We start from the raw sequence: 26,777 nt of genomic DNA, 5'->3' as shown, positions 1-26,777 counted from the left end.
ATCATTATCACATTGCTCTTTGTGGGAGCTTGCTGTATGCAAATTGGCTGCAGCATTCCTACATTCAACAGTAACTACACTTCAAAAAGTACTTCATTGGCTGTGAAGTGCTTTGGGGACATCCAGTGGTCATGAAAGGCATTATATAAATGCAAGTCTGTCTTCCACACCCATTTAAACCCATATAAACGTCTCATCCAAAAGACAGCACCTCCGACTGTATAGCATTCCCTCAGTACTGCACTCCAAGTGTCAGCCTAGATTTTTGTGCTCAAGTCTGTGGAGTGGGGCTTGAGCTCATGGCCTTCTGACTCAGATGCAAAAGGCCAAAGCTGACTTGGTGATTCAAGTGACGCCTACGTGGTTTATGCTCGGTTCTAACTGTTTAAAATGTCACCTAAGCCTTGATTAAATTACAATTCTGTAACTCTCCATCATATGTTATTCCACAGATTATCCTATATGTTTTCACACCAAGGTTGAAGCAGATCGATTCCATGGCACCTTCTTTGTGATTTAAGACTCTTGGATCCCACATTACAACAGTGACTACACTCAAAAGGTACTTCATTGGCTGTAAAGCGATTTGCGATGTCTGCCAGTCATGAAAGGCACTATATAAATGCAAGTCTTTTTTTTGCTCAGCAAAGTCACTGTTTTATCATTTACATCTCAGAGGGATCTGTTGCCTCTCCTGCTATGTCTCTCTGCAAACTAATCATTTATTTATTTTAAAGAAGTGTTTTTTTTCCCCCCAAAAATATATATTCATGGTATATAGAAGTTTTGTGCCTCCTCCCTGCTGAGCTCAGTTCTGAATATGATCTACCAAACACTGTAAATGCACCAAGCAATTGAGGAGCACGGTTTAAAAGATCTTATCCAGAACATAGCTTCATGGGGAGAATGCAAATAACTCCTTTGTTCCTCTCGGAAATAAATACAGAAACAGAGTGACTGTTGACAACGCGGCTGATCTGCATCATCAAAGATGTCGCAATAACTACCAATTCCGCAGATGTCCCTGCATCGCGCTATTTACACCAGTGTAATTTAGGTAAGGGTTAGTGGTTAGGGATTAGGGTTAGAGTTTAGAGTTATGCAAAACCGTTGACACCAGATGCGTTGAAAAATAAAAGTGCTATGTTGCAGAGCAGCAGAATAACCTTGGTTACAGCATTTATACATATCCGCTTGCACCACAGATTGGGCAATGTGGAGATTCTTTTGCATGTGGTTATTCACTGGTGCATTCTTTTTAATCTCTGGATTAACTCCAAATCGCAAACACACAATGTGGATCACTAAGTGATAATTTATGCCGATACTGACCTTTGTGTTACTTGCCTTGTTGCTAGGCCGTGGAATTGTCATAGACACCCATGGTCTAAGAAGTAACCACAGGAATGTTTGTCTGGACTTGGAAAATTAAAATTAAAAATATAGGAGACAGAAGAAATAAGCACAAAAAAGATACTTACAGCAACAAATCTAAAAGACTTAAAAAATAAGGTTGAAACTGAACAGCCTGTGCACATACAGAGGCTGAACTCCAGGACATAGTCGACGTATTTACTGAGGCGTATGAAAGCCTGGGCCTTACGCTAAACGTTTGTAAGACAAAGGTCCTCCACCAGCTTGTCCTCACCGCACAGCACTGCCCCCAAGTCATCAAGGTCCATAGCACGGCCCTGGACAACGTGGACCATTTCCCATACCTCGGGAGCCTCTTATCAACAAAAGCAGACATTGACGACGAGATTCAACACTGCCTCCAGTGCGCCAGTGCAGCCTTCGGCCGCCAGAGGAAGAGTGAAGACCAGGCCCTCAAAACTGCCACCAAGGTTTTGGTCTACAGGGCTGTAGTAACAGCCGCCCTCCTGTATGGCTCAGAGACATGGACCATGTACAGTAGAACCTCAAGTCGCTGGAGAAATACCAGCACCGATGCCTCCGCAAGATCCTACAAATCCTCAGGAGGACAGATGCACCAACATTAGCGTCCTCGGACAGGCCAACATCCCCAGCATTGAAGCACTGACCACACTTGATCAGCTCCGCTGGGCAGGCCACATCAATTCGCATGCCAGACACGAGACTCCCAAAGCTAGCGCTCTACTCGGAACTTCTTCACGGCAAACGAGCCAAGGGTGGACTGGGGAAACGTTACAGGGACACCCTGAAAAAGTGCAACATCCCCATTGACACCTGGGAGTCCCTGGCCAAAGACCGCCCTAAGTGAAGGAAGTGCATCCAGGAGGGCGCCGAGCTCCTTGAGTCATCGCCGAGAGCAGGCAGAAATCAAGCGCAGACAACAGAAAGAGCATGCGGCAAACCTGTCCCACCACACCCTTTCCCTCAACGACTATCTGTCCCACCTGTGACAGGGACTGTGGTTCTCGTATTGAACTGTTCAGCCACCTAAGGACTCATTTTTAAGAGTGGAAGCAAGTCTTCCTCGATTCCGAGGGACTGCCTACGATGATGATGATGGTGTAAAATAAATGATAGCCTAACTCTGCCTTTCACTGGGTTTAGAATCTGAGTGAATTTCTCTAAAATACATCAGGTTCTACAGAAATCCAGAAACTGAAGAAAGTGAAATAATAAAATATTTTGTTGAACATGGAGTACTCGAAAAATGTAATAACTTAAATTAATTTCTAATTGTAATAAGTTTAAAAAATATATATAACTTAAAATATTGGGCCAAATCTTGCTGGAGCAGAACATCTCACAGCATATACCACTGGTTAGACCTTTTCCTGCGCCCTTCAACTCAAATATACTTTGCATCATAACTTGCTGGAAGTGCAAGCTGATAACGGTGTGGCAAGGGCAACGGGCATCTGGGACGTTAGTGAACGACGGGACCAACTGTGTATCTCCGTCACCAAGTAGATTTAAGAATTGAGAAAGAGTGAATTAGAGTGGGTAAATTAGAGTCAAATTAAACAAGAGAAACAGAGAGAGAGAGAAAGAAAGATTGGATTAAGAGAGACAGAGAATAGCGACAGAAAGGAAAAGTAACAAAAAAATTAAATTTAACATGATTTTTAAAAAAAATCTCTAAGAAGAATTCACAACTTGCAGAAATGAGACTCAACAGTTTTAAATTATTCTCTTTCTGGGTCAGAGAGGTTGATTGGCATTGGATTAACAATGATCACGTTGTTAAAAAGGTACTTACGCCGTTGAGCATGAGCCCTAACTTTCTGCAGCGAGTTTATTGGGCAATTAATATGGAAAACCAGTAACTTCATGAAAACAACGGGGAGGTTGAGGGTGACCTGCCGTTTGTGCAAGGCAAATGGCGGTACGGCGTAAATCGACCAGCAAGTTACGGAGATTCGCAACTCACAGCATAACTCTTATTCCCTGAACTTGCTGGTCGATTTGCACATTAATAATAGTATGCGTTGTGAACTCGGCGTTATTTTTCAGGAAGATTTGGCCTATTAAATAGCACAATAGCATAGGAGGCGGCTATTCGGCACACCGTGCCTGTGCTGGCTCTTTGAAAGAGCTATCCAATTAGTCCCGCTCCCTGCCCTTTCCCCATAGTGCTGCAATTTTCCCCCTTTCAAGTATTTTCCCCTATCCAATTCCCTTTTTGAAGGCTACTATTGAATCTGTATCCACCACCAAGGTTTCCTTTAAGCTGCACCGTCTCTAAGGGGCCACACGGGCCCAAATGAATTAGAGGGAAGACTGTCCACCACCCTTTCAGGCAATGCATTCCAGATCACAACAACTCGCTGAGTTAAAAATTTGCTCCTCATCGTGCCTCTGGTTTTTGTACCAATTACCTTAACTCTGTGCCCTCTGGTTACTGATCCTTCTGCCACTGGAAACAGTTTCTCCTTATTTACTCTATCAAAACCCCTTATGATTTTAAACACCTTTATTAAATCTCTCCTTAACCTCCTCTGCTCTAATCTCTCCATGTAACTGAAGTCCCACATCCCTGGTACATAAGAACATAATATAAGAATTAGGAACAGGAGTAGGCCATCTAGCCCCTCGAGCCTGCTCCGCCATTCAACAAGATCATGGCTGATCTGGCCGTGGACTCAGCTCCACATACCCGCCCGCTCCCCGTAACCCTTAATTCCCTTATTGGTTAAAAATCTATCTATCTGTGATTTGAATACATTCAATGAGCTTGCCTCAACTGCTTCCTTGGGCAGAGAATTCCACAGATTCGCAACCCTCTGGGAGAAGAAATTCCTTCTCAACTCGGTTTTAAATTGGCTACCCCGTATTTTGAGGCTGTGCCCCCTAGTTCTAGTCTCCCCGACCAGTGGAAACAACCTCTCTGCCTCTCTCTTGTCTATCCCTTTCATTATTTTAAATGTTTCTATAAGATCACCCCTCATCCTTCTGAACTCCAACGAGTAAAGACCCAGTCTACTCAATCTATCATCATAAGGTAACCCTCTCATCTCCGGAATCAGCCTAGTGAATCGTCTCCACCCCCTCCAAAGCTAGTATATCCTTCCTTAAGTAAGGTGACCAAAACTGCATGCAGTACTCCAGGTGCGGCCTCACCAATACCCTGTACAGTTGCAGCAGGACCTCCCTGCTTTTGTACTCCATCCCTCTTGCAATGAAGGCCAACATTCCATTCGCCTTCCTGATTACCTGCTGCACCTGCAAACTAACTTTTTGGGATTCATGCACAAGGACCCCCAGGTCCCTCTGCACCGCAGCATGTTGTAATTTCTCCCCATTCAAATAATATTCCCTTTTACTGTTTTTTTTTCTAAGGTGGATGACCTCACATTTTCCGACATTTTATTCCATCTGCCAAACCTTAGCCCATTCGCTTAACCTATCTAAATCTCTTTGCAGCCTCTCTATGTCCTCTACACAACTCGCTTTCCCACTAATCTTTGTGCCATCTGCAAATTTTGTTACACTACACTCTGTCCCCTCTTCCAGGTCATCTATGTATATTGTAAACAGTTGTGGTCCCAGCACCGATCCCTGTGGCACACCACTAACCACCGATTTCCAACCCGAAAAGGACCCATTTATCCCGACTCTCTGCTTTCTGTTAGCCAGCCAATTCTCGATCCATGCTAATACATTTCTCTGACTCCGCATAGCTTTAGCTTCAGTAAGCTTTTGGGTGGCACCTTATCGACTGCCTTTTGGAAATCTAAATACACCACATCCATCGGTACACCTCTATCCACCATGCTCATTATATCCTCAAAGAATTCCCGTAAATTAGTTAAACACGATTTCCCCTTCATGAATCCATGTTGCGTCTGCTTGATTGCACTATTCCTATCTAGATGTCCCGCTATTTCTTCCTTAATGATAACTTCAAGCATTTTCCCCACTACAGATGTTAAACTAACCGGCCTATAGTTACTGCCTTTTGTCTGCCCCCTTTTTTAAACAGAGGCATTACATTAGCTGCTTTCCAATCCGCTGATACCTCCCCAGAGTCCAGAGAATTTTGGTAGATTATAACAAATGCATCTGCTATAACTTCCGCCATCTCTTTTAATACCCTAGGATGCATTTCATCCGGACCAGGGGACGTGTCTACTTTGAGTCCCATTAGCCTGTCCAGCACTCTCCCCCTAGTGATAGTGATTGTCTCAAGGTCCTCCCTTCCCACATTCCCGTGACCAGCAATTTGTGGGATGGTTTTTGTGTCTTCCACTGAAGACCGAAGCATAATAATTGTTTAAGGTCTCAGCCATTTCCACATCTCCCATTATTAAATCCCCCTTCTCATCTTCTAAGGGACCAACATTTACTTTAGTCACTCTTTTCCGTTTTATATATTGGTAAAAGCTTTTACTATCTGTTTTTATGTTTTGCGCAAGTTTACTTTCGTAATCTATCTTTCCTTTCTTTATTGCTTTCTTGGTCATTCTTTGCTGTCGTTTAAAAATTTCCCAATCTTCTAGTTTCCCACTAACCTTGGCCACCTTATACGCATTTGTTTTTAATTTGATACTCTCCTTTATTTCCTTGGTTATCCACGACTGGTTATGACTTCACTTACCGCCCTTCTTTTTCACTGGAATACATTTTTGTTGAGCACTATGAAAGAGCTCCTTAAAAGTCCTACACTGTTCCTCAATTGTGCCACCGTTTAGTCTGTCTTTCCAGTCTACTTTAGCCAACTCTGCCCTCATTCCACTGTAGTCCCCTTTGTTTAAGCATAATACGCTCATTTGAGACACTACTTCCTCACCCTCAATCTGTATTACAAATTCAACCATACTGTGATCACTCATTCCGAGAGGATCTTTTACTAGGAGATCGTTTATTATTCCTGTCTCATTGCACAGGACCAGATCTAAGATAGCTTGCTCCCTTGTAGGCTCTGTAACATACTGTTCTAAGAAACAATCCTGTATGCATTCTATGAATTCCTCCTCCAGGCTACCCCGTGCGATTTGATTTGACCAATCGATATGTAGGTTAAAATCCCCCATGATTACTGCCGTTCCTTTTTCACATGCCTCCATTATTCCCTTGATTATTGTCCGCCCCACCGTGAAGTTATTATTTGGGGGCCTATAAACTACGCCCACCAGTGACTTTTTCCCCTTACCATCTCTAATCTCCACCCACAATGATTCAACATTTTGTTCATTAGAGCCAATATCGTCTCTCACAACTGCCCTGATATCATCCTTTATTAACAGAGCTACCCCACCTCCTTTCCCTTCTTGTCTATCTTTCCGAATTGTCAGATACCCCTGTATGTTTAATTCCCAGTCTTGGCCCCCCTGCAACCACGTTTTACCAATGGCCATCAAATCATACCCATTTGTAATGATTTGTGCCGTCAACTCATTTACTTTATTTTGAATGTTGCGTGCGTTTAGGTAGAGTGTTTTAATACTAGTTTTTAAACCATGATTTTTAGTTTTGACCCCTCCTGCAGCCCCTTTATATTCATACATATTATCCCTTCCTATCACCTTGTGTTTTATTCTTACCCCAGTGCTACTCTGCTCTGTTGCCTCCTGCCTTTTGCATTCTTTCTTGGGGTCCTGTTCATCTGAGCTCTCACCCACTCTAACTAGCTCAGAGCCCTCTCCTGGGTTCCGAATACTCCATGCATTAAGGCACTGAGCTTTCAGGCTTGCCTTTTTATTAAACTTTGACCATTTAGAATTTTGCTGTGCAGTGGCCCTTTTTGTTTTTTGCCTTGGGTTTCTCTGCCTCCACTTTTACTCATCTCCTTTCTGTCTTTTGCTTTTGTCTCCATTTTGTTTCCCTCTGTCTCCCTGCATTAGTTCCCATCCCCCTGCCATATTAGTTTAACTCCTCCCCAACAGCACTAGCAAACACCCCCCCTAGGATATTGGTTCCGGTCCTGCCCAGGTGCAACCGTCCGGTTTGTACTGGTCCCACCTCCCCCAGAACCGGTTCCAATGCCCCAGGAATTTGAATCCCTCCCTGCTGCACCACTGCTCAAGCCACGTATTCATCTGAGCTATCCTGCGATTCCTGCTCTGACTAGCACGTGGCACTGGTAGCAATCCTGAGATTACTACTTTTGAGGCCCTACGTTTTAATTTAGCTCCTAGCTCCTTAAATTCGTCTCGTAGGACCTCATCCCTTTTTTTTTTACCTATATCGTTGGTACCAATGTGCACTACGACAACTGGCTGTTCCCTCTCCCTTTTCAGAATGTCCTGCACCCGCTCCGAGACATCCTTGACCCTTGCATCAGGGAGGTACTATTCTAGTAAATCCCCTCTGCGCTCTCTCCAAGGCCTTGACATCCTTCCTAAAGTGTGGTGCCCAGCATTTGTCACAATACTACACAGCTGGGGTCTTATAAAGCTTTAGCGTTGCTTTTGTGCTCTATGAGGGGAATTTTAACCCCTAAAAATGGTGGGTTTGGGTCAGGTGGAATGTAATTTTTTTTTAAATGCCAAACCTGAACCCTACCTGCATCAAACCCACCTGTTTCTAGACCTAGGAGGGGGGGGTTGGTCATTTTATCTCTCTTCCAGGTTTAATCCTGGCCAGCCAGGTTTCCCGACAGCTAACTGGAGGCGAAAACTGTTGCGTGGAAGAGGATAGTGCCTTTTCAACACTTCTTGTGGCCCAGGAGGAGCAGGCATGCTTCCCCGTCTCCAAAGCATGCTTCCCCGTTTCCCTCCCCACGATTGGACCTCCCACCAACGATATCACCGACCCCACCCCACGATCTGACGCCCACGACCCTGCCCCCATCTCTGCCCCCGATCTGTCTCCAACCTCCGCGATCATCCCGACGCTACAAGCCACTCTGAACCCAGCTCCCCCTGCTTCGCAATCTCTACCCCACAGCTCCTGGGCTGCAACCACTTCTTGAGCGTTCCCCGCCCCAGTAAAGATTGGGGCCTCAGTTTAAAAAGCCATGGATCCCATGTTGCTTTTTTTAACAGCCTAACAAACTTGCCTTGCCACCTTCAAAGATTTCTGTATGTACAAGTCTATTTTATATTTTATATATTATATATTCATTAAAACTTATTATATTTAGAAATTAATTTGTAAGTTATTACACTTCAGTTACTCCATGGTCAAAAAAAGATTTTAATAATTTCACTTTCTTCAATCTCTGGTCCCCAGGTCCCCATTGGAAACAGTTTCTCGTTATTTACTCTATCTAACCCCTTCCTGATTTTAAACACTTCTATCAAATCTCCCCTTAGCCTTCTCTGCTCTCAGGAGAACAACCACAGCTTCTCCAGTCTATCTACGTAACTGTATTCCCTCATATTCTGCTCGAAGGTGTACTAGGGGCTAAAATTGCCCCCCTCCTTAATCTCCATTACCGCCTCTAAGAGGCGATAGTGGAGCAGATAGGCCTTACCAACCGGGGTCAGATGGATGGGCTGACCCATCCTACATTGCCCCCGGGCTGGGAGCAGCGGGAACGGGTTTCCGCACTGCCCGTGCTGCCGCCCATCGGGCATGCACTGACCCCCTTTCCAACCAGCGGCAACCCACGCGGGAAATTGCCTCATGGGAAATTGCCCCATGGGAGCGGCGCTGCCGCCAGTTGGTGCCACTGATAGCTTCCCACTGTGTGCCCGCCCGTAAAGAGGAGGGCTCGCTGCCGCGGCCGCCATCTTATTTTAATTGTCGGCCGACTGTCAGGTCAGCCCGACAATGGTGCCCACGGGTTCGGTCAGGCCACTAACAGGCAGCCCGGTACCCCCTCTTGGGTACCGGGCCATTGGCCTGGCCGAAACCCTCCCTGATGGCCCAGTATTTGCCACTAACATGGCTGCAGAGTTTGCAGCGGCCCTTCCCTTTAACTGACGTTATCAGCACGGTGCTGATGACTCAGTGAGACAGCCACTCCGATGCAAGGGCACTTCCGCCCTTCAACTGATAGAAACATCGCCCCGACCCAAAAAAATAAACAATCAGCTAAATATCAGTAGAGTCTCCGACCCATGGATTGGGGCGGAGAAAAAACTACAAAACCGGTGAGTGCGCCACTTTTTCGTCGGGAGCCAATTTCGGCCCCCTAGTGTTTTATATAGGTTGAACATAACTTCCTGCCTTTTGTATTCTATGCCTCTATTTATAAAGCCCAGGATCCCATATGCTTTATTAATTTCTTTGTTCACCTGTCCTGCCACCTTCAAAGATTTGCACACAAACACCCCCAGGTCTCTCTGTTCTTACACCCCCATTAAAATTGTACCATTTAGCTTGTATTGTCTCTCCTCATTAATATACATCAAAAAAGCAATAGGCCTAATACTGAGCCCTGGGGGACACCAATGTAAAGCTCCCTCCAGTCTGAAAAACAGGCATTCATCACTAATCTGCTTTCTGTCCCTTAGACAATTTCGTATCAACGCTGCCACTGCCTCTTTAATCCCAATTTTGCTAACAAGTCTATAATATGCTATTTTTTCAAACACATTTTAAAAGTCCATATACACAACATCAACCCTCTATTACTTCATCAAAGAACACGATCAAGTTGGTCAAACACGATTTGCCTTGAACAGATCTGTGCTGGCTGTCATTTATGAACCCGTATTTTGCCAAGTGACAATTAACTTTGTCTTGGGTTATTGTCCACAAATGTTTCTCCACCATCAATGTTAGGCTGACTGGCCTGTGATTGTAGGGTTTATTCCTCTCCCCTTTTTTGAACAGGGCCGTAACATTTATCATCCTCCAGCCCTCTGGCAGCACTTCCGTGTTGAAGGAGGATTGGAAGATTGTGGCCAAAGCCTCCGTTATCTCCAGCCTTACTTCCCTCAGTAACCTAGGATGCATCCCATCCGGAACGGGTACTTAAAGGTTGGCAGTGCTCAAAGAAAAGTACTGCCAACCTTTAAGTACCTCCGCTTTATGTTTATCTTATCCAATTTCTCTATTACCTCCTTTATTGTGACATTGGCAGCATCCTCTTCTTTCATGAAGACAGATGCAAAGCACTCATTTAGTACCTCAGCCATGTCCTCTGCCTCCACAAGAAGATCTCCTTTTTGGTCCTGAATTGGCCCCACCCTTTCTTTGATTACCCTTTTACTATTTATATGTTTATAAAAGATGTTTTTGTTTCTTTTTATGTTACTCATTAATCTATTCTCAATCTCTTTGCCCCTCTTATTTCCTTTTACAGTCCTCCTTGGTACTTTCTGTATTTAGCTTGGTTCTCTACTGTATTATGAAACTGACATTTATCACAAGCCTCTTTTTTCTGTTTCATTTTAATCTCTATGGGATAGAGTTTCCAAAAAATCCACCACCGCTGGATTGCCGCCCGAAATACCGCTAAGATTTTAAAATTACCGTGGGTGAAAAATTCCACAAAAAAAGGAAAAAATTCCACCTGGCAGAAAAAATGGACCTTACATCCTGATTCTTGGCGGAAAACGCGATCCTGGGCCGATTGAGCGGAACTTAATCTAATTAGACGGTACTTACTAAAATGTAGACCGAGGCTGCGGGTTGGGCTTCGGGAGGGGGAAAAACACTAATCATTATTTTTTTCAAAATACAAAAAATAAATAGTAACATTACATTCTCAGGGCCTTTTCACATATAATCGCTGAAAAAGAAAGTAAAAGAAAACTTTAACTTACCTTTTTTGTAGGGCTTCATACCTACCGCTCAGTTCCGGCTGGTTTCTCGTGGGCATTTAAAAAAAAACTTACCCACAGGTCACTGCTGGGACAAAACTCAGGCAGTGACGGTATTTGGACAGTGCTCGCCGGCGGTCCACTCCCCAGTGGTATTTCGAAACCGCCGGCGGAACTATTTTCTGAAATTTCCGCCAATACCGCCGAGAAACCGGGCAGTGATGCCGTGGAAAATCCAGCCTGATATCTTTAGACATCCGGGGAGCTCTAGCTTTGGATGTCCTCCTTTCTCCCTGTGGGAATATGTCTAGTTGGTACCCGAACTAGCTCCTCCTTGAAGGCCTCCCATTGCTCATCTACTGTTTTCCCTGCCACAATCTTTGATTCCAATCCACCTGAGCCAGATCCCCTTTCAACTCACTGAAATTAGCTTTCCTCCAGTTGAGGATTTTCACGTTTGATTCTTCCTTGATCTATTCCATAACTATTCTAAGCCTAATGATATTGTAGTCACTGTTTCCCAAATACTCTCCCACTGAAACATGCTCCAGTTGTCCCACTTCATTTCCCAGAACCAGCACTGCTTCCTTCCTTGTTGAGCTAGAAACATACTGACCAAGAAAATTCTCTTGTACACTTTTCAGTAATTCCTCCCCCTCTTTGCCCTTCTTACTGTTATTTTCCCAATCTATATTGAGATCATTGAAGTCCCCCACTATCATTACTCTACAGTTTGTGCATCTTTCTGAAATTTGCCTGCAGATTTACTCCTCTATCTATTATGTGGGGCTTTTAACTTGTTAAGATAGTTTTGAAACATCAAGCTCAATTGTTGGAATGGTTTCAACACTTCTCATGTTGGCCACTAGATGGGGTAACTTTAGACTTAGCATGGCTAAAATATATTCACATTGCACTGCTGCTAAATTGTGGAAGTGGCTCAGTCTGCGACATTAATGCAATATACCTGTACACAAATGGCATGCTTACATTTAAGAGAAAGTGCAGAGGTGATCTTAATGAAGTATTCAAGATCCTAAAGAGTATTGACAAGATAAAAATACATATGTTTAACAAGGAATGAACAAACTTGCATTTACATCGTGCCTTTCACGACCTCAGGATGTCCCAAAGCATTTTATAGCCATGTAACTCCCTTATCTGGAACCCTCGGAACCTGTTCCGGATAAGGGAGTTTCAACAGAGAAGGGGTGGTTACATTAAATTGGATGGTACAGGTAATGAGCAAAGTGATATTGGCTTGGGGCTAGGAGTGCGGCATAGAGATCATGGGGGGGAGGGACGTGGATCGCGGGGTCAGGCCAGTGATTGCGGGAGTCGGGATCGAGGGAGGACTTCAATTTGTTCATGTTGGATTTCTGCGCATGCGCCACCCGGTGGCCGGGAATGGTTCTGGATGAGGGGTGGTTCCAGATAAAGGAAGTTCTGGATAAGGGAGATTCAACCTGTACTTTTGAAGTGTAATCACTGTTATAAAATTAGGGAAATTCAGCAGTCAATTTTGCACATGGCATGGTCCTGCAAACGGCAATGTGATAATGACCAGATAATCCATTTTAGTGATGTTGTTTGAGGGATAAATACTGGCCAGAACATCCCTGTTCATCTTCAAAATAGTGCCATGGCATCTTTTGCATCCATGAGAGGGTGGATGGGGCCTCAGTTTAACGTTTCATCCAGAAACGAAGTCCCAGATTTAACAAGAAGTCACAGCTTCAAACATGGAAAAGGGGAAGGTGAAAAGACAGTTTAGATTGAAGCATTTTACAGAGGCTGGTGAATGTATGGAATGAAATCCCAAAGGAGGCGGGGGACGACTATATCAGGAAATTCAAGAGAGCTTTGGATAGGTACCTGGCAAAACCTTTTCTGAGAGGGGTAGGAGTGGTATAATGGGATATATTTTGTAGTCAATGCGACCAGCTAGGTGGACCGCAGTGGTCTTTCCCTGTCCTGTACATTCCTATGTATTTTGGTTCAATTGCTTTCCATTAGCAATAGTACAGGATCTTTGCTGTGTGCCCACTGTGAAGAGGGTGAAGAAATTGTTAATAGAACATAGAAACATAGACATTTACGGCGCAGAAGGAGGCCATTTCGGCCCATCGTGTCCACGCCGGCCGACAAAGAGCCACACGGCCCTTGGTCAGCAGCCCTGAAGGTTACATATAAACCTACGAACAATGACGGAAAGGCAAAGAGCACCAGCCCAACCAGTCCGCTTCACACAACTGTGACACCCCTTTTACTGAAACATTCTACATTCCACCCCAACCGGAGCCATGTGATCTCCTGGGAGAGGCAAAACCAGATAAAAACCCAGGTCAATTTAGAGAGAAAAAAATCTGGGAAAATTCCTCTCCGATCTATCCAGGCGATCGAAGCTAGTCCAGGAGATTACCCTGGCTGTATTTGATTCCCTGCAGTACTTACCATTATATCTGCGCCGTCCAACAAAAGGTCATTCAGTCTAATCCCAATTACCAGCTCTAGGTCCATAACCTTGCAGGTTACGGCACTTTAAGTGCCCATCTCTTAAAAGTGGTGAGCGTTTCTGCATCCACCACTCTTCCAGGCAGCGAGTTCCAGATCCCCACAACCCTCTGCGTAACGAACCCCCCTCAAAACCTTCCACCAACCACCTTAAAACTATCCACCAATGGTAATAGGCACTTACTATCCACTATGTCCAGGCCCCTCAATTTTTTGGACACCTCAATAAGGTCTCCTCTTAACCTCTGTTCCAATGAGAACAAACCCAGCCTATCCAATCTGTCCTCATAACTAAGATTCTCCATTCCAGGCAGCATCCTAGTAAATCTCCTCTGCACCCTTTCTAGTGCAGTCACGTCCTTCCTATAATATGGCGACCAGAACTGCACGCAGTACTCCAGCTGTGGCCGAACCAAAGTATTATACAATTTAAGCATAACCTCCCTGCTCTTATATTCTATGCCTCGGCCAATAAATGCAAGCATTCCGTATGCCTTCTTAACCACCTTATCCACCTGGCCTGCTACTTTCAGGGATCTGTGGACAATCACTCCAAGATCCCTTTGTTCATCTACACTATTAAGTGGCCTACCACTTAATGTGTATCCCCTTTCCTTATTAGCCCTCCCAAAGTGCATCACCGCACACTTCTCTGAATTAAATTCCATTTGCCACTGCTCTGCCCATCTGACCAGTAGATTGATATCCTCCTGCAGCCCATCACTTACCTCTTCACTATCAACCATACAGCCAATTTTAGTGTCGTCTGCAAACTTCTTAATCGTATTCCCTATATTCAAATCTAAATCTATGCCACAAAAAGTAAGGGACCCAGCACTGAGCCCTGTGGAAACATCCTTCAGTCACAAAAACATCCATCAACCATTATCCTTTGCTTCCTACCTCCAAGCCAATTTTGGATCCAACTTGCCACTTTGCCCTGGATCCCATGGGCTTTAACCTTCATGACCAGTCTACCATGTGGGACCTTATCAAAAGCTTTACTCAAGTCCATATACACTACATCATATGCACTACCATCATCGACACTCTTGGTTACCTCCTCAAAAAATTCAATCAGGCACTGTATTCAGTGGAAACACAATGTAAAAGAATTTCCACCTGCAAGGCCCAGTAGCCATACCAACACTATCGTGAAGGCAGGGGATCAATAGTCTGTACAATGAGTCTCCAAAAGTTGTGGGTAGGACCCCATAAATGTCCTGAGTTACAGTGCATTCACACTACGACAGTAGGATCGATGTGAGGTGGTTTTGCTTCACACCAACACTGCAATTATTCAGTGAATGCAGCCTCAAAGTGGATGAAAGATCTGACCTGATGGGAAAATGGAGCATGTCATGTATCTTACATTATTATATATAACTGTATCCCAACATGCTTTACATGACTGTAATAAGATATGACCTGTAACCACCAGCATACCTTACCACCAGGGGGTGCACTTGCAAGAGACAGGTATATAAGGACAGGTCTCAGGCAAGTGCAGCATTCCAGAGCTGTGAAATAAAGGTGCAGGTCCAGAATGACCTTGACTTCACTATATGCCTCGTGTGAATCTGTACTGAGGGGACAGGACTTTACAGTGACGACCAGTTACAGGATTACAGAATCCACAGAATGGCGAACAACAGATCAGATGAAAAGTACAATGCGGGAGACAATTGGGAGGACTTTATAGAAAGGCTCCAGCAAAGCTTTGTAACCAAAGACTGGTTAGGTGACGATAAGGCAGACAAGAGAAGAGCCCATCTCTTGACCAGCTGTGGCTCGAAAACATACGCTTTAATGAAGGATCTGTTGGCACCCGAGGAAACCAGCAAGCAAGTCATTTGAAGAGTTGAGCACACTGGTAAGAGACCACCTGAAGCCAGCGAGCAGCCTACACATGGCCAGACACAGGTTCTACAACTACAGACGCTGCGTGGGCCAGAGCATATCCGAGTTCGTGGCGGAACTTCGGAGGTTGGCTAGTTTATGTGAGTTCTCCGATGAACTGAGGAGAGAAATGCTGAGAGACATTTTCATTGAAGGAATAGGCCATGCAGACATATTCCGAAAACTCATAGAGACCAAGAACCTGACCTTAGAGGCAGCAGCACTGGTTGCACATACATTCTTGGTAGGGGAAGAAGAAACGAGGTTGATTTACAATGCAGGTACGACAACTAACAAAATATCGGAACAAGAAGTTCACAGCACTAAACAAGCTGCTACCCCCACACACAGACAAAACCGGGAGAACAGGCTCTCGACAGCAGGCAGAAGCCATCAAGGGCCACAGGAACAGCCGTTCACACCTCATCAACCCACAATACAAGCAATCAACTACAAACTGAGAGAAGCTCAAGAGGTCAGCCAGACACAGCTCATTCTTTGGAAACACTTTGAACAATGGAACAGGTCTGTGCTGGAGGTGTGGGGATGGGCATTCGTCAAGGGGATGTCGATTTCAGCAGGCTGTTTGCAGAAATTGTGAATATACAGGGCATTTGGCCCGCATGTGCAAAAAAAACAGCAGCTCGGCTGGTATACGAATCGGATGGGTCGGAAAGCGGACCAGAAGATGGTGGGGTCAGTACCCGGGACACCGATGTACAGCGGGTCAACACGATCACTGGCCGCTGCTCCTACAACAGGACGCCTCCTATAATGATGAGGGTCATACTCAACGGGATACCTGTCAACATGGAGCTGGATACGGGAGCGAGTCAATCTCTCATGGGCGCTCAACAATTTGAACAACTGTGGCCGCATAAAAGAGACAGACCAAAACTCACAAGGGTCGACACCAAACTAAGGACCTATACCAAAGAAATCATACCAGTCCTCGGCAGTGCCATGCTCTCTGTCACACACAAAGGGACAGTGAACCGACTTTCCCTGTGGATTGTCCCCGGAGACCCCCCCAGCACTGCTGGGGAGAAGCTAGCTGGCAAAACTAAACTGGAAATGGGATGATGTTCATGCCATGTCATTAGAGGAACGGACCTCCTGCTCAACAGTTATAAAGCGATTTGAACATCTCTTTCAGCCAGGTGTGGGCACTATCAAAGGGACCAGAGTCAAAATCTACATCACACAGGATGCTAGACCGGTCCATCACAAGGCCAGAGCTGTACCCTATGTGATGAGGGAAAAGATTGAACACGAACTAGACAGGCTTCTGCGGGAAGGCATTATATCACTTGTGGAATTTAGCGACTGGGCAAGTCCCATTGTCCCAGTCATGAAGCCTGATGGATCTGTACGAATCTGTTGGGACTACAAATCTACCATAAACAGAGTCTCCCTACAGGACCAGTACCCGCTGCCCAGAGCGGAGGACTTATTTGCCACATTGGCTGGAGGTAAACTTTTCTCAAAATTAGACCTCACATCTGCATATATGACGCAAGAATTGACCGAGGAATCCAAGCTACTCACCACCATCAATACACATCGAGGCCTTTTCATGTACAATCGATGCCCATTCGGCATCAGGTCGGCAGCTGCCATATTCCAGCGCAACATGGAGAGTCTGCTCAAGTCCATCCTAGGGACGGTTGTATTTCAAGACGACATACTTATCACGGGCAGGGACACCGACTCCCATCTCCGTAATTTGGAGGAAGTACTAAAGCGGCTGGATCGGGGAGGCCCACGAATCAAGAAATCCAAATGCCTGTTTCTCGCACCTGAGGTTGAATTTTTGGGCAGAAGGATTGCCGCTGATGGTATCCGCCTAACAGAATCCAAAACAGACATTCCGGGGCCTGGCACCCAGGCCCTGGAGTGTCAGGCCCCGGAATGTCTCAGAACTGCGCGCCTTTCTTGGGCTACTCAATTACTTTGAGAACTTTATGCAGAACTTAAGCATGCTGCTGGAGCCTCTCCACGTGCTACTCAGGAAGGGGTGCGATTGGTTTTGGGGGGACGCCCAGGAACACGCCTTCAATAAGGCACGCAACCTTCTGTGTTCCAACAGTGTTTTGACTTTCTTTGACCCAGGTAAAAAGCTAGTTCTCACATGTGATGCGTCAGCGTATGGGGTCGGGTGCGTTTTGCAACATGTCAATAGTGCGGGCAAATTACAACCCATAGCTTATGGCTCCAGATCACTTTCGTGGGCGGAGCGCGGGTACGGAATGGTAGAGAAGGAGGCGCTTGCGTGCGTGTACTGTGTCAAAAAGATGCACCAATACCTTTCCGGGGCCAAGTTCGCGTTAGAAACCGACCGCAAGCCCCTCACGTCCCTCCTATTCGAGAGCAAGGCAATAAACCCCAACGCCTCGCCGTGAATTCAATGGTGGGCACTCATGCTGGCGTCCTATGACTATACCATAAGGCACAGACCAGGCACAGACAACTGTGCCAACGCGCTCAGGAGGCTACCCCTGGCGACCACGGAAGGGTCTGACGAACAGGACTGTGAGATAGTCAAGGCAATCAATGCCTTTGAATCCACAGGTTCGCCCATGACGGCTCGCCAAATCAGAGCCTGGACGGTCAGTGACCCCACGTTATCCTTAGTAAAACGATGTGTCCTAACCGGTGACTAGGCAGAGGCTCGCGATGCCTGCCCCGAGAAATTAAAACCCTTTCACAGGCGCATGCATGAGCTATCACTACAAGCAGACTGCCTGATGTGGGGCAGCCGAGTAGTCATGCCTCTGCGAGGCAGAGAGGCATTTGTCCGGGAGCTCCACCGCGAGCACCCGGGGATCGTTCTCATGAAAGCCATAGCCAGATCCCACGTCTGGTGGCCTGGTATTGACACAGACTTGGAGCTCTGCGTCCGAAGGTGCACCATTTGTGCCCAACTCACCACTGAGCCCCTGGCCCTGGCCTACCAAACCGTGGTCGCGGATGCACGTAGACTATGCTGGCCCATTCATGGGCAAAATGTTCCTCGTAGTTGTAGATGCATTTTCAAAGTGGATCGAATGCCCCATTTTAAACTCTAGCACAACCTCCACCACTGTGGAGCGCCTCGCAACCACGTTTGCAACGCACGGAATCCCTAACATATTGGTCAGTGACAATGGTCCGTGCTTCACCAGCGCAGAATTCCAATTGACCACGGCATAAATCATGTCAAGACGGCACCATTCAAGCCGGCCTCCAACGGCCAGGCGGAGAGAGCAGTGCAAATCATTAAACAAGGCATGCTTAAAATCCAAGGTCCCACGCTGCAGGGTCGCCTGTCGCGACTGCTGCTGGCATACAGATCTCGTCCACACTCACTGACTGGGATTCCCCCCCCGCGCAACTGTTGATGAAAAGGACTTTAAAAACAAAGCTCTCATTAATTCTCCCAGACATGCACGAAATTGTTGAGGCAAAGCGCCGTAAGCTGACTGAGTACCATGACAGAAATTCGAGGGGGAGATGGAATGAGATAGGGGACAAAGTGTTTGTACTAAACTATGGCAGGGGTCCCAAATGGCTTGCAGGGACAGTAACGGGCAAGGAAGGAAACAGGCTACTGGTAGTACAAATGGACAATGGCAAAACCTGCCGGAGGCATGTAGACCAAGTCAAAAGCAGATTTACCAACAACACTGCGGAACCAGAGGCAGACTACAATGTGGAACTTGCACCACACCTGGTGGACAGACAGAGGGAACAACCTGAGGAAAGGGCAATCCCAACAGACAGCCCAGGCGAGTCAACAACAATCACACCAATCGAAACATACAGCCCAGGCGAGATACGGGCAACCACACCCAAAGAAAAACAGACACCAAGGAAAACAACTGAAACACAACTCAGACACTCCACGTGAGAGCGTAGACCACCTGAGAGACTGAACCTATAAAGACAATAAGACCTTGGGGGAGGGTGATGTCATGTATCTTACATTATTATATATAACTGTATCCTAACATGCTATACATGACTGTAATAAGATATGACCTGTAACCACTAGCATACCTTACCACCAGGGGTGCACTTGCAAGGGACAGGTATATAAGGACAGGTCTCAGGCAAGTGCAGCATTCCAGAGCTGTGAAATAAAGGTGCAGTTCCAGAGTGACCTTGACTTCACTATATGCCTCGTGTGAATCTGTACTGAGGGGACAGGACTTTACAGAGCGGGTGGAGACTCCTGGGACGAGGGAGACTTACTCATTTCCTACTGTGATCAGTTCAGACCTCGACACCACATTCACACTCCAAGTTTAGCATTAGTGCAAAGCACTTTCAACTTTGCATCAGTGCTAAACCTGCGGAGTACAAATGCATGGTCAGCTGACCTCGGGAGCTCCAGGAACTAAAACAGGCCTTAGCTTTGCTATGCTACAGGAAGCAAAAATCCTAATCACCATTTGGTCCCCGCTTCTGTAAGATGTGTGTGTGTGTGTGCGCGCGCGCCAGACACTGACAGGATACCACTTGATGGTATTGGAGGGCGGCCATTACCCAGGCACCTCTACGCCAGTATGAAGCAACACCTCCTGGATAAGGGGTCGTGAACTAGCCCACACCGGGCAAGGACTTCCAACATTCTTCGTCTCTCCATAAATTTGATTTTTAGAAGAATGAGGAGCATGCAACCATGATGAAAATAATTCTTTAAACCTCAACGCATAAAAAGTAAAAACTCCACTTGTGTCGTAAGGCAGTATTAAGCAGAAAGAAAAGGCTCACACAAATGCAAGGAAAGATGCACGGAGAAAACTACAAACAGATATAAAAAAAAGTAATGAGGGATATTAAAAAAAACTTGAAACCTAATAGTAAATGTTTTTATAAATATATTAGGATAGCGTGATAAAGGGAATTGTGCATCCATTAAAGACAGATGCAGGCAAAGCTGTAATGGATAATAAGGAAATGGCAGACTTGTGCTCAAAGTACTTTGTGTCTGTTTTCACAGTAGAGGAAGAGGACAAAATACTAGCAGTACAAAGGAATCCCAAAATAAGTCAATTTATGGACTGAATATAAATATTTTTTTAAATCAGCAAAGGATGACCAAGAAATTGATAGAGGGAGAAAATAGAATGAGAGTAAACAAGCAAGAAATATAAAAAGAGCTTTTATAATTATGTAACAAAAATCTATCGATCTCAGTCTTTAATATACTTATCGACTGAGCATTCACAGCCCTCTGGGGTTAAGAATTCCAAAGATTCACAACCCTCCGAGTGAAAAAAATTCTTCTCATCTCAGTCCTAAATGGCCAACCACTTATCCTGAGACTATTACACCTGGGCACTAAGGGAATCGAAGGATCTGGAGATCAGGCAGGAACGTGGAGTTGATGCACAAGAATAGCCATGATATTGTTGAATGGTGATGCAAGCTCGAATGGCTTTATGGCCTACTCCTGCTCCTATTTCTTATGTTCTTAGGTTCTTCAATCCAGGAATTCAGGAAAAAATTATTTACCCAGAGAATGGTTAGAATGTGGAACTCACTTCCATAAGGAGTCGTTGAGGTGAATAGCATAGATGCATTGAAGGGGAATCTAGCGATGTACATGAGGGAGAGAGATATAGAATGATATGCTGATAAGCTGAGATGAAGCAGGATGGGAGGAGGTTCGTGTGGAGCATAAACACCAGCATAGACCAGATGGGCTGAATGGCTGTTAATTCTTTGTATGTAATTCTTTGTAAGTAGGTATTTTCCTGTACGCCATTTTTCATATGTATCTCCTGTCTAACCAGCCTGCGACTGGTACATGGTGGAAATTGTGGATTCTAGTTCCACTCTTTTCCTATTGAGAGTATTTTGTCAGACAAAGCGAACAGAGTTCAGAAATTCCAGTAATGCATGTGGGTTTTTAAAAAATACCATGATAGAGTATTACGTGACCTGATGTCATGTGATCAAACATCCAACCAGAGTTGGCAACCCGACATCTGCCTACTCAGGTGGATGTAAAAGATCTTTTGGCATTATTCAAAGAAGGATATGTTGATAGGGTGAAATGAAGTAAGGTGGGAGGAGGCTCATGTAGAGAATAAACACCAGCATAGGCCAGTTGGGCCAACTGGCCTGTTTCTGTGCTGTACATACTATGTACGTAAAACAAGTACAAAACAAAAATATAATGGAGAAAATAATGGGACTGAAAATAGACAAACCTCCAGGACCTAATAATTTATATACCAAGATATTAAAACAGGTGAGGAAATAGCAGATCTACTTGCTATAATTTTCAAAGCTCTCTAGATTTAGGAATTGTGCTTTTGGATTGGAAAATTGTAAATGTCATTCCATTTTTTAAGAAGGGAAGGAGGGAGAAGCCAGATAACTTCAGATCCATCAGTTTAACATCAGTTGTGGGGTAGCTACTAAAAGTTATCATCAGAGACAGAGTGACTGAGCACTTGGACAAGAATGAGTTGTTCAAAAGAGAATCAGCATGAATTTGAGATGGGTCGCCTAATCTAGTCGCCAACATGGTGGACAAGGGAGTGCCCATGGAAGTTGTCGATATGGACTTACAGAAGGCATTTGATAAGGTATGCCACAAGAGATTAATAAAAATGAAAGTGCACAAAAATGGAGGTAACCTTGTGATGTGGATTGGCAATTGGTTGGAAGGTTGGAGAGAGGGAAGTAGGGATAAAGGGAATGTTCTCTAGGTGGTGGGATGTGGCAAAAGCTGTTCTCAGCGATCTATATTTTCACTATATATATTTATTTATCAGCTTTTCACCATATATATTGATGACTAGGATGAAAGTGTAGTTATATATACAGGAAACAGCAATACGACTAGAGAGCAAGAAAGCAGCTCTTTGGATGCCTGAAGGCCGAGGTCCAACATAAAACTCACAAAATAAAGAACAGATGGTGGTTGGAGGAAGTGCAGGAGATCCAGCAACTAGCCGACAACCACGATGTGTATGGATTCTTTAGCTCAGTCAAGACCACTACGACCCAAGTACCCAATGTCCTACCCCACTGCGGGCCAAGAATGGAGAGGTACTCATCCAGGACAGAGGGGCAGTCAGTGCCTGTTGGAAGGAGCATTTTGAAGATTTCCTTAACTGAGACTCTGTCTTTGACGTCCGTGTCCTCGACTCCAACCAGCAGCACGCTACCTCAGCCTAACATGAGGTTGAAAAAGCTATCCGACAACTGAAGAACAAGGCCTCAGGAGCAAATGGAATCCTCGCCGAAGCACTAAAGCATGGCGGAGAAGCACTATTGGCGCGAATCCATGAACTAATTTCTCTTATTTGGAAGGAGAGCATTCCAGTTCAAGAATGCCTTCTTAGTTCCTGGATCTCCTGGTCGTTCTCGTTGAACCAATCTTGATGTTTCCTGGTCGAATGACCAAGGGTCTCTTCACAGGTGCTAATTATGGAGGCCTTGAGGGCAGACCAGGCTCTGTGGACACTCTGCGTCTCTGGATCACTGGGAGTCATCAAGTTGGTTTTGATTCACTGGCTGAATAGGGCTTTCTAAACAGGGTAACTAGTCAATAGTTTCCTGCTTTCTGTCTGCCTCCTTTGTTAAATAGGGGCATTACATTTGCGGTTTTCCAATCCGCTGGGGACTGCCCCAGAATCCAGGGAATTGTGGTGGATTACAACCAATGCATCCATTATCTCTGCAGTCACCTGTTTTAAGACCCGAGGATGCAAGCCATCAGATCCAGGGGACTTGTCCACCTTTAGTCCCATTATTTTGCCGAGTACTTCTTCTATAGTGACAGTGATGGTTTTAAGTTCCTCCCTCCCTATAGTCCCTTGATTATCCATTATTGGAATGTTTTTAATGCCTTCTACCGTGAAGAGCGATACAAAATATTTCTTCAAAGTCTGCCATTTCCCTGTTTCCCATTAATTCCACAGTCTCATTCTCTAAGGGACCAACATTTACTTTAGCCACTCTCTTCCTTTTTATATACCTGTAAAAACTCTTACTGTATATTCTTGCTAGTTTACTTTCATAATCTATCTTCCCCCTCTATTATTTTTTAGTCATTCTTTGCTGGTTTTCAAAAATTTCCCAATCCTCTGGCCTCCCACTAATCTTGGCCACTTTGTATGCTATTGTTTTCAATTTGATACCACCCCTTATTTCCTCAGTTAAGTATGGATGGTTACCCTTCTCAAAGTCTTTCCTTCTCATTGGAATATATTTTTGTTGAGAGTTATGAAATATCCCTTTAAATGTCCGCCACAGTTCATCAACCGTCTTATGCTTTAACCTACTTTCCCAGTCCACTTTCGCCAACTCTGTCTTCATACCTTTGTAGTCTACTTTATTTAAGCTTAGGACACTGGTTTGAGAATCAACTTTCTCACCTCCAACGGAATTTGAAATTCATCCATGTTATGATCACTCTTTCCTAGAGGATCCTTTACTCGGAGATAATTTATTAATCCTGTCTCATTACACAGTACCAGATCAAAGATAGCCTGCTCCTTGGTCGGTTCCGCAATGTACTGTTCAAGAAAACTATCCCAGATACACTCTATGAACTCTTCCTCAAGGCTACCTTGGCCACTTTGATTTGTCCAATCAATATGAAGATTAAAATCACCCATGATTATTGCCGTTCCTTTTTTTACAAGCCTCCATTATTTCTTGCTTTATACTCTGTCCAACGATGTAGCTACTGTTAGGAGGCCTATAGACTACGCCCACCAGTGACTTCTTCCCCTTATTATTCCTTATCTCCACCCAAACTGATTCAACATCTTGATCTTCTGAGCCAATATAATTTCTCACTACTGCACTGATTTCATCCTTTATTAACAGAGCTACCCCACCTCCTTTTCCTTTCTGCCTATCCTTCCAAATTGTCAAATACCTCTCAATACTTAGTTCCCAGCCTTGGTCACCTTGCAATCACGTCTCTGTAATGGCTATCAGATCATACCCATTTATATCTATTTGTGCCATCAACTCATCTATTTTGTTATGAATGCTGTGCGCATTCAGATAAAGAGATTTTAATTTTTAATTTTTTTTTTAAAAAACGATTTTTCCCTGCTTTGACCCCACTTTCTGATACACTGATGTTTATACATTTTGTCCCTTCCGGTCATGCTCTGGTTATCATTTCCCCCAGTGCTACCCCTGTTCAATTGCCGTCTCCTTGTTCTTTGACTTTTTAAATTTCCACTCACCTGAATTCTCCGCCTGCCACCTTCCCCCCCCCCCCCCCCTCACCACACTAATTAGTTTAAAGTCCTCTCTACGGCCATAGTTATTTGAAGAAGACAAAAAAAATCAATGGGTAGCCAATTTGGTTGGTTACTTTTTCAAAAATGCGTTCCTGGGATGTGGGCATTGCTGGTAAGGCCAGCATTTATTGCCCATCCTTAACTTCCCTTAAAAAGGTGGTGGTGAGCCGCCTTCTTGAACCGCTGCAGGCCGTATGCTGAAGGTATTCCCATAATGCTGTTAGGGATGATGAAGAAACAGTGGTATAATTCCAAGTCAGGATGGCATGTGAGTTGCAGAGGAACTTGGAGGTGATGGTGTTCCCAAGCACCAGCTGCCCTCGTCCTTCGAGGTGGTAGAGGTTGCGGGTTTGGGAGATGTTGTCAAAGAAGCATTGGTGAGTTGCTGCAATGAATCTAGCACTTTGCAGCCACGGTGCGCCGCTGGTGGAGGGAGTGAATGTTTAAGGTGGTGGATGGGGCGCCAATCAAGCGGGCTGTTTGGTCCTGGATGGTGTCAAATTTCTTGAGTGTTGTTGGAGCTGCACATCCAGGCAAGGAGAGTATTCCATCGCACTCCTGACGTGTGCAATGTAGATGGTGGAAAGGCTTTGAGTAGTCAGAAGGGGAGTTATTCGTCGCAGAATACCCAGCCTCTGACCTGCTCTTGTAGCCACGGTATTTGTGTGGTTGGTCCAGTTAATTTTCTGATCAATGGTGACCCTAGGATATTGATGGTGGGGGATTCAGCGATGGTAATGCCATTGAAAGTCAAGGCGAAGTGGTTAGACTTTTTCTTGTTGGAGATGTTCATTGCCTGCCATTGAAAATGGAACTGAATACTATTCAATCATCAGTGAACAGCCCCACTTCTGACCTTACGATGGAGGAAGTCATTGATGAAGCAACTGAAGATGGTTGGGCCGAGGATACTGCCCTGAGGAACTCCTGCAGCGAAGTCCTAAGGCGGTGATAATTGGCTTCCAACAACTCCAACCATCTTCCTTTGTACTAGGTATGACTCCAGCTAGTGGAGAGTTTTCCTCCCGATTTTCATTGACTTCAATTTTACTAGTGCTCCTTGACGCCACACTCAATCAAATGCTGTCTTGATGTCAAGGGCAGTCACTCTCACCTCTCCTCTGGAATTCAGCTTTTTTGTCCATGTTTGGACCAAGGCTGGAGGTCTGGAGCCGAGTGGTTCTGGTGGAACCACCTGTATTCGTGAGCAGGGTTATTGGTAAGCAAGTGCCACTTAATAGCATTGGCGATGACACCTTCCATCACTTTGCTGATGATTGAGAGTGAACTGCTGGGACCTTAATTAGCTGAATTGGATTTATCCTGCTTTTTGTGGACAGGACATACCTGTGCAGTTTTCCACATTGTCGGGTAGATGCCAGTGTTGTAGCTGTACTGAAACAACTTGACTAGAGGTACGGCTAGTTCTGGAGCACATATCTTCAGCACTACAGCTGATATGTTGACAGGGCCTATAGTCTTTTCTGTATCCAGTGCGCTCAGCCAGTTTATGATATTACGTGGAGTGAATCAAATTGGCTGAAGACTGGCTTCTGAGATGTTGGAGACCTCAGGAGGAGGCTGAGATGGATCATCCACTTGGCATTTCTGGCTGAAGATGGTTTTAAACGCTTCAGCCTTGTCTTTTGCACTCGTATGCTGGGCTCTGCCATTATTAAGGACGGGAATATCCATGGAGCCTCCTCCTCCAGTTAGTTGTTTAATTGTCCACCACCATTCACGACTGGATGTGGCAGGACTGCAGAGCTTTGATCTGATCCGTTGGTTGTGAGATCGCTTAGCTATGTCTATAGCACACTGCTTCCGCAGTTTAGCACGCATGTAGTCCTGTGTTGCAGCGTCCCCAGGTTGGCACCTCATTTTTAGATACGTCTGGTGATGCTCCTGGCATGCTCGTCTGCACTCCTCATTGAACCAGGGTTGGCCCCCTGGTTTGATGGTAATGGTAGAGTGAGGGATATGGCGGGCCATGAGGTTACAGATTATGGTGGAA

Source organism: Pristiophorus japonicus, chromosome 5 (assembly GCF_044704955.1).
Source record: "Pristiophorus japonicus isolate sPriJap1 chromosome 5, sPriJap1.hap1, whole genome shotgun sequence".
Lineage (NCBI taxonomy): Eukaryota > Metazoa > Chordata > Chondrichthyes > Pristiophoridae > Pristiophorus > Pristiophorus japonicus.
This window is presented reverse-complemented; position numbering follows the sequence as displayed.